The sequence below is a fragment of the Thunnus maccoyii genome, chromosome 3, assembly GCF_910596095.1.
Source record: "Thunnus maccoyii chromosome 3, fThuMac1.1, whole genome shotgun sequence".
Lineage (NCBI taxonomy): Eukaryota > Metazoa > Chordata > Actinopteri > Scombriformes > Scombridae > Thunnus > Thunnus maccoyii.
The window spans coordinates 37,547,324-37,555,215 of record NC_056535.1 but is presented as its reverse complement, the minus strand read 5'-3'; positions in this window follow the sequence as shown (position 1 = coordinate 37,555,215).

Sequence of the window (7,892 nt, the reverse complement as noted above, 5' to 3'; positions counted from 1 at the left end):
AGATGGCTGCCGTGCACCAGGTGTAGTTTGTGTGTGTGACTGAACTTGGTAAAAACTAATTATAATCACAACAAAGAAGCAAGTTACAAACAGAATCCCGGTGGATAAATATTTATCTACTGGACAAATGACAAAACTACAATAAAATTACTTGGTAAACAGTTACCATGGTGGAAAAATCAATGAACATGCGACATCGGGTGCAGGACAAAGATGAAGACAAAGAAGCAAGCGTGCTACTGAAGGAGATGAAGCTACTACAAACAAAAATGGATAGTATTGAAAGACAGTTCAACAGCAAAGTGGACAGCATGCATGGTTCATTGGAAAAAACTATGAAAGCTGAGCTCAAGAAGTCAGTTAAAGAAATAAGGGAAAGCATCGATCTGGAAATTGGTAACTTAAAATCACGGCTGGACTCGCTTGAAGAAAAAATACGGACAACTAACCCCAAACTCGCTAATAAGTTTGATCCTGACATTTCGGTTGTTGTGATGGGCCTGTCTTACGATGATGGAGAGGACTTGGTTGAAAAAATAAGAGAGCTACTGAAGACTGGGCTGGAGTGTGATCCTGAACCAGAAATTACTCGAGTACTGAGAATGCAAGCAAGAGGACCCAGCCCTGGAGTGGAGGTGGAGGATAAAGTGTCTGTGCTTAGGTGTAAACAAAAGCTGAAGAATAACAATCGGTTTAAAAAGGTTTGAGATCAGCCAAGTCTCATACTGATCGGATCCTTGAGCTCAACTTTAAGATGCTTCTCCAGGAGATACCAGCTGGAAAGGATTTCAATATGTCGGGGAGCGGCCGTCTGATGAACGGACCAACCCCGAAGCAACTGCTGCTGCCACCCGAGCAGGTGCACCTGCTGCAGGTGGGAGAAGCTGAGGAGGATCTGCCCAACCCGTAAGCAAAGTTGATCCTCTTTGTTTGTCCCTGGTACACTGGAATATTAATGGCTGGACTAGTTTGAACTGTACACTCAGAATTTTATTACTGCAGACTCTATCTCTAATCATGATATCATTTCATTAAATGAAACACATCTATCACGTGATGATCAGACTGATTCTCCAGGCTACTCCTGGTTTCCTAACAATAGGAAGTTACATGTATGACCCAAAAAAGCCTCAGGAGGAGTTGTTATCCTGATTAAAAACTATTTGCTGGAACATTTTAGAATAAACGTGATGGATAAAACTGGATGATATAATAGGAATACGTCTGGAACATCGGGAGCTGCAGTAATTATTTTTTCCTGCTATTTACCACCAGAGGGATCTATAAGAGGACGGGATTCAGTTACTTTCTTCAGTCACTTGTTGGCTCAGGTTTATTCCTCAGATGCTGATGTTATTTACTTATGTGGAGACTTTAATAGTTGCATCTCGGAAAAAGATGATTGTTTAAGTGATGTTGATGATGTTCCATCTCGAGTGGCCATAGACCTAAGTATAAACAGCCACCGGGAATCACTTCTTGAATTTCTCAGGGACTGCAAATGCTGTGTTCTAAATGGCAGAATGAATCCTGCTGATGACAACTTTACATCTATATAATCAAAAGGAAAAGCTGTTGTGGACTATATAAAACCCCCCATCATTGTCTGGATACTTGTATTGACTTTAAAGTGATCACCTCGTCTTAACTTTTGAACAATAACCCTGCATGTATTGACCTTCCTTGTAGGGGACCATTCTTTTTTAATGCTTTAATTTAAAATGATTGCTACTACTGAGATGTCTTTTTTGGAAGTTGATACTAGGGTCTCTCCAACTAAAAGACGATCTAGATTATTTCCAGAAAATTTTCTTCTAATATGTGTTGCCTTGCTTTGGTTGAACTTATCAATAAATTAGAAGGGCGTGAGAAAACACAAAGTAATATTGATAATTGGTATGGATTATTTTGTGATACAGTGCGCAGGGAAATTAACACAAAAACTGATGTTTCAAGTAGGAAAGGGGCATATCAGCACATGAGCAGGACTAAGCCATATCGGAATTCAGAATTTAACGTTGGAACAATAAAAGACAGGCAGAGAGAGAATTTCTAAAATGTAAGGACCCATTGGCCAAAAGACAACTTAGGGAACGATATCGGCAAACCCAGTTTATTTTTGATAAGAGAATACAGATCTATAAAAGGCAATTTAGACAAGGACAAGAATTAGAGTTGGATCACTTACAAAGTAACAACCCACAACAATTTTGGAAATAAATAAATAAACTGGGCCCAAACGAAAATTCCAATGGAAATTATACTAGATAATGATGATACTGAAAATAAAAAGAGGCAGTACTTGGAAAATGGGAGAGATTTTGCCGACATGTTTTGAACATGGTATAATCCCGACAGTATGGTACAAGTCCATTATTAAGCCTGTTCCAAAGTCATCAAAAAATGACCCCAGAATACCCCTTAATTATAGGGGCATCAGCCTCCTTAGTACAAATTACAAATTGTACTCTAATATACTGAACAACAGGCTCACACAACACTTAGAAATGGGACAGTATCTTGGCGATGAGCAGAATGGATTTAGAAAGAAACGAGCCTGTATTGATCATATACATTCAGTATTGACTATTATTAGAACTAGAATTGCCAAAGGTAAACCTACTTTCACATGTTTTGTTGAATTAACAGAGATCTGCTTGCCTTTAAACTTATGGAAGTGAGTGTGGATGGTAGATTTCATAGAGCAATACAGACCTTGTATAGTTGCCCAGTTGCCTGTGTTGAGATCAATGATATGTTTACTGACTGGTTTGAAACACCTTTTGGTGTAAAACTAGGTGACATACTTTCCCCAACTCTTTTTGCATTATTTTTGAATGACTTAGCCCTACAGATTAAGGAAGCTAATTTAGGTGTATGTGTAGGTGACAGTAAATTGGGTATTTTATGATACAGGGATGATATAATTTTATTGGCTGAGTCTGAGTCTGTTCAGTTGTTTCAGAGTATGTTAGTGTTTATAAATATTTGGGTTTCTTTTTTGATGAATTTATGACTTATGAGGTTGGAATTCGGTCCCTCACTGACTCAGCTGGGAGAGCTTTGAGATCAGTTATTAACAAATTGAAAGTATGTAATGATCTTGGTTATTGTACATTTACCAAACTCTATGATGCATGTGTTTCCCCCATATTGAATTATGCTGCAGGGGTGTGGGGTTTAAAAGAATCTAAAACTATAGACTCTATACAGAATAGAGCTATACAATGTTTTTTGGGGGTTCATAGATTTGCTCCAATCCCAGCAGTTCAGGGAGACATGGCTGGGTACCAGGGTCTCTACAATGAAAATGTGAAATGATCCGACTGTGGAACCGTCTAATCAAAATGGCAGAGGACAGAATAAATAAGAAAGTATTTATGTGGAGTAAATTATATGGTTCTCCATGGGCAAAGGAACTTCACTCAATCTCAGAGGAGGTGGATATGCTGTATATCTACAGGAATAACCTGTGCTGTAATGTTAACTTTATTAAAAACAAGCTTCTATTGAAATTTGAGGAAAAATGGTTTGAAAATGGTCTGTTAAAGCCAAAATTAAGAACATATATGCATATCAAACAGAATTTTGGCCCTGAATTATATGTAACATCTCATTTATCTAGAGGCCAAAGATCTTTGATTGCACAGTTGAGAGTTGGTATTCTTCCTCTAGCCGTTGAGGTTGGTCGATTCAAAAATATTCCAGAGGAAAATAGATTGTGTGAGAATTGTGACTTGGGTGAAGTGGAAAGTGAGTCCCAATTTCTATTGTATTGTACAAATTATGATGACTTAAGAGAGTTACTGTTTCATGAAATTGCTCGGACTAAACCCTGAAATATTTTGGTGTTCAGATGAGCAAAAACTAGAATGGCTGTTTAATTTTGATGTATTTAAGTTTGCTAACTTTATCTCAAAAGCCTGGAAAAGAAGGCAAGATAGATTGTTTAATTAGTGTTTACTTAGACTTTTCAGTAATATATGGCAAGCTTCCAACTGTAATTCAGAATTTTCTTTTTACAATATGTTGTATTCTGGTCCTGGCTTGTTGGAATTCATGGTGTCTTGTAAGCCCATGCGGGCTGGGCATACAATTGTATGCATGACACAATAATAAAAATTTCATTCATTCATTCATTCATTCTTTTATTGATCAAGTAGTGTGGTAGCATCCACACAAACTACATTTTTACATCAAGCATTTCTGAAGCTCAAGGCAGCAGAGCTTTCTGCTGCAGTCTGAGGATCAGTAAATGATGCCACCGCCACACATGGATGAACTGTGTCTGTGTTGCTGACAGAAGCACTTCCATGTGATGGTGAAATCACGTACCAATCCCTGGGCTGACGGCTGACAACTGACTGATACAGACAGCTGAGTTTACCTGATGGAAGTAGAGGGAACCTGTAACACTGAAGACGCCATGGCCATACCTCAACAGATACATGTGTTTAACCGAAACAACAGAGGAAAATTATGTGTTGAGACGCTAACTCTGCAATCCAAAGAAGAAGCTGCTCCCAGTTTCTAAGAGGTCTAACACTAATTTGAGAGCACATTCAGATGAATGCTGAATGAACTTAAGTAAACCATCACCAAACAACATAACACCTGTAATAGGAAAACCACACTTTATTCTCTGTACTACATTTCATACTGTGCATTTTGGATGAACTCACATTGTATAACCTTGGACATGTAACCACCTAGCATGTCTGCTCATTATTAGTGTAGCAGAATGGAAAGGTATTCTTTTCTGGTTTGAGTAGGCCTGTAGTGTCCTAGTCTCTTGATTACTCAGCGATCAGGAGCCAATCATTGTCTTTGGGCACCCTATAAAGGCAAGTAGTTGTTTTCTGGGCGCTCCCCTGATGCTGAATGCACGCCCCGCCTCCGTTCACCGGACTTCCGCAACTGCTGCAGGTATGAGAGTAGTTTCTGTGCTGGTCCTTAACGTGTGCTCCCATGCTGTTGCTTATGTTAGTTTATGGTTTTGTAGATCCCTCCGTGGTGACTCACCTCCCTCAGAAGTGATCCTCTCATTGGACTGCTGTCGGTAGGTTCACTTCTCTCTCGCACCGCAAATTTTATTATGTTGCGTGTAGTAAACAGGTGTTTTGCTTCTAGGTCCGCTTGTGTAGTAGCAGCATAGGCTCAATAGACACTCTCTCTCTCTCTATTCCTGAACTTACAGACGCTGCCTGATTGGTATGTAGCCTATTATGGCGTCAGGTTTATGGTGTCATTTTAATGGTGTGAGTGTGCGTGTGCGTTCTGAGCAGGGTTTTTTTTTTTTTGTCATCATTGTTTGCTTATTCTCAGTTTTGCTTAGTTTAGTTCATTCATTTGTCCCAACTTAATGGCTTAGGTAATGATTTCATAATAATATTGTTTTCCTAGGTTATTTTGTTTATTTGTTCATTCTTTTCTTTTTTCGTTGTACAAGTACAGGGCTTTCGTTTTTATGCCCTGTAATGAATATTGTTTGGTATTGTTTATGTGTTTATTTAGTTTAGTTTTGTTTGTTGGTATATTCTTTTCTTTTTTTCTTGTTTTGTTACACCGCTGGCAGGAGGCCCTTTCTTATAGCTTACATCAGTTTGAGGTCAATGACAGAGTTCCTCTTTGTGTCTGTTGTCTCAGCATCACACAGCTGTAACAGGTTTATTTATAAATCTATGATATGAGACATCAGTGTAACTGTCTCCTCTGCAGGTCCTCTGCTGTCCAACACTCTGCTATAACAACCGATGACTCATCAGCAGCTGGTTTTCTGATTGGCTGCTGACAATGAAAATAAAGAGTCGGGACTTTCCAGAGACGCTGTGAGAAGGGTCGGTCTGCAGCCCCCAGATGGTTTAGAGGAACACAAACAGTCTGATCACATGACTCTGATGTGAATCTGATTCACAGACTGAAGTTGAAACAAACACAGTAACAGTAACAAAAGATATAAATACATATAAGTGCTGTTGGGCCTTGGCTACAAGTTTGGCTATCAGCAATAATTAATGATTATCAAAGAAAATCGTTAATTATTAAAATCAATAAAATTATTAATAAGAATTAATAATAACGGGGCACCACCCTGGACTCAGGGAAAAAGATAGCCAATTCAGTCTCAAAGTGTACTAATCTATGAATTTGGGACTTTGATTAATAATTAATTTAATAACTATAAACAAAAGGATTTGGAGTTCTTTACAGAGCAGAGGTTGGCAAAACTCATTCTTGTGCAACATTAAAACAGACAACAGGTATATCCAAAAGCATTTATTTAACAAAAGGGTAAAAGCAACACACAATACTAATCTAGCTAAGTGTATCTATATACAAGTGTGAATGTGTGAGTGTGTGTGTGTGTGTGTGTGTGTGTGTGTGTGTGTAGGGAAGACAATAGCAAGATGGCTGCAGTCACCTGGTGACTGAGCACATGGCATGTCGACACGTTGGCTGATAAAGGGAACTACAGGGATAAAAGGCCAGACCATGTGGTGTCTTGAACCACATGTGCTGCCTGAACCAAAGTTTGCCAAACTAGGTTTTAACCTCTTAACTGTGTGGTTCTCTATTCAAGGCCAAATGGTGTATGCTAAAGGTGCCAGGTTAAAACGAGGTTAGTTGCATGCAAGGCCTAGTTACTGGATGTAACATGTGTTAAGCATGCTAACATTAACCTAGCGGTGTGGCTATGCAGTAACCTGACTATAGGCAACAAGGACATCACAACAACAGTTCAATGTATAACCTTAACCAAATCAATACACGTACAGTACATTGTTTGAGTTAAACATTCTTGCTTAGCCGTACTATGCTTCACTGTGTTGCTAGGCTATGCCCAGTTGTTACCAGTCCATGAAGGAAGAGATGCTTTGTGGTGTCCTGCTTTGTAGCCGGTGAATCCGTGGGTGAGTCAGGCTGAGAAGGCTTTGGCTCTGAAGCTGAAAGATGCAGGCGTTGCTGGGCAGACAGCACTCCAGTCGTGCAGAGGGCCCAGGTCACTCCTTGGTGTAGAGTTAACGGCAAGCTAACTCCATTTCGCGGCTCCTGTACTTGTTAAACTGGCCAGCAGACTTGTGTGTTAGCTGCTGGCACAAGGAAACTTAGTTTCTGAGTCTTAGGCAGGCTCTCGCGTCTTCTGCCGTAAAGAAGACTGTGTGTGTCTGCTGTGAGCAGGCCACACAAGAGAGCAGAGATGGTGTGAAAGAGAGCAAGGAGCTGCTCCTGCTGCAGCTCGTGGAGAAAAGAGAGAGATAAGAGGGGAATCTCTAGTTTTGATAACCTGGATCCATGGGTGGAGCTTCACACTTTGGGTGCGAACCCCCAGGGCTCAGGTTTCTTGGAGTCTTGAAACATGTGGTAAACTGTGGTCCACATGTAGTCCCAACATCCCCCCTTTGGTCCTAGGATTGCACCTGATGTGTGATCCTGGGAGCACAAACATACATGTACTGTATGGTCCACAGTTGAGTCCAAGAGTTCATTTGTCAGTTCATTCAAGTTTGTAACATCTGGGCAGTGGTTAACACTATCTATCTTGGCTAAGCAAGAACAGTCAGAATTACAAAACAAAAGCATGATAGACAACAACAAAGGCATAGTCCTAAATAACATAACCTGGGTTTCTCATTACTCTTTGGGTTAGTGAGAACAGGAATGTTAGTGGTGTAACTTTGTTAAGGTGAGATGCAGAGAGAGTGGCACCTAAAATGATAAAGCCATTTCTGGAGTGTCCAAGAGTGTTTGTTGTTTCACTCATTGGATCTGATGACAATACTGACTACTCAATGTAGTACTCAGTCTGATCTTGGCAGACTTTACAATTTTGTCCTTCAGGCAAGTGTAGCTGCAGAAGGATGTCATCATATTTCCAAAAATCCCAAAGTCCT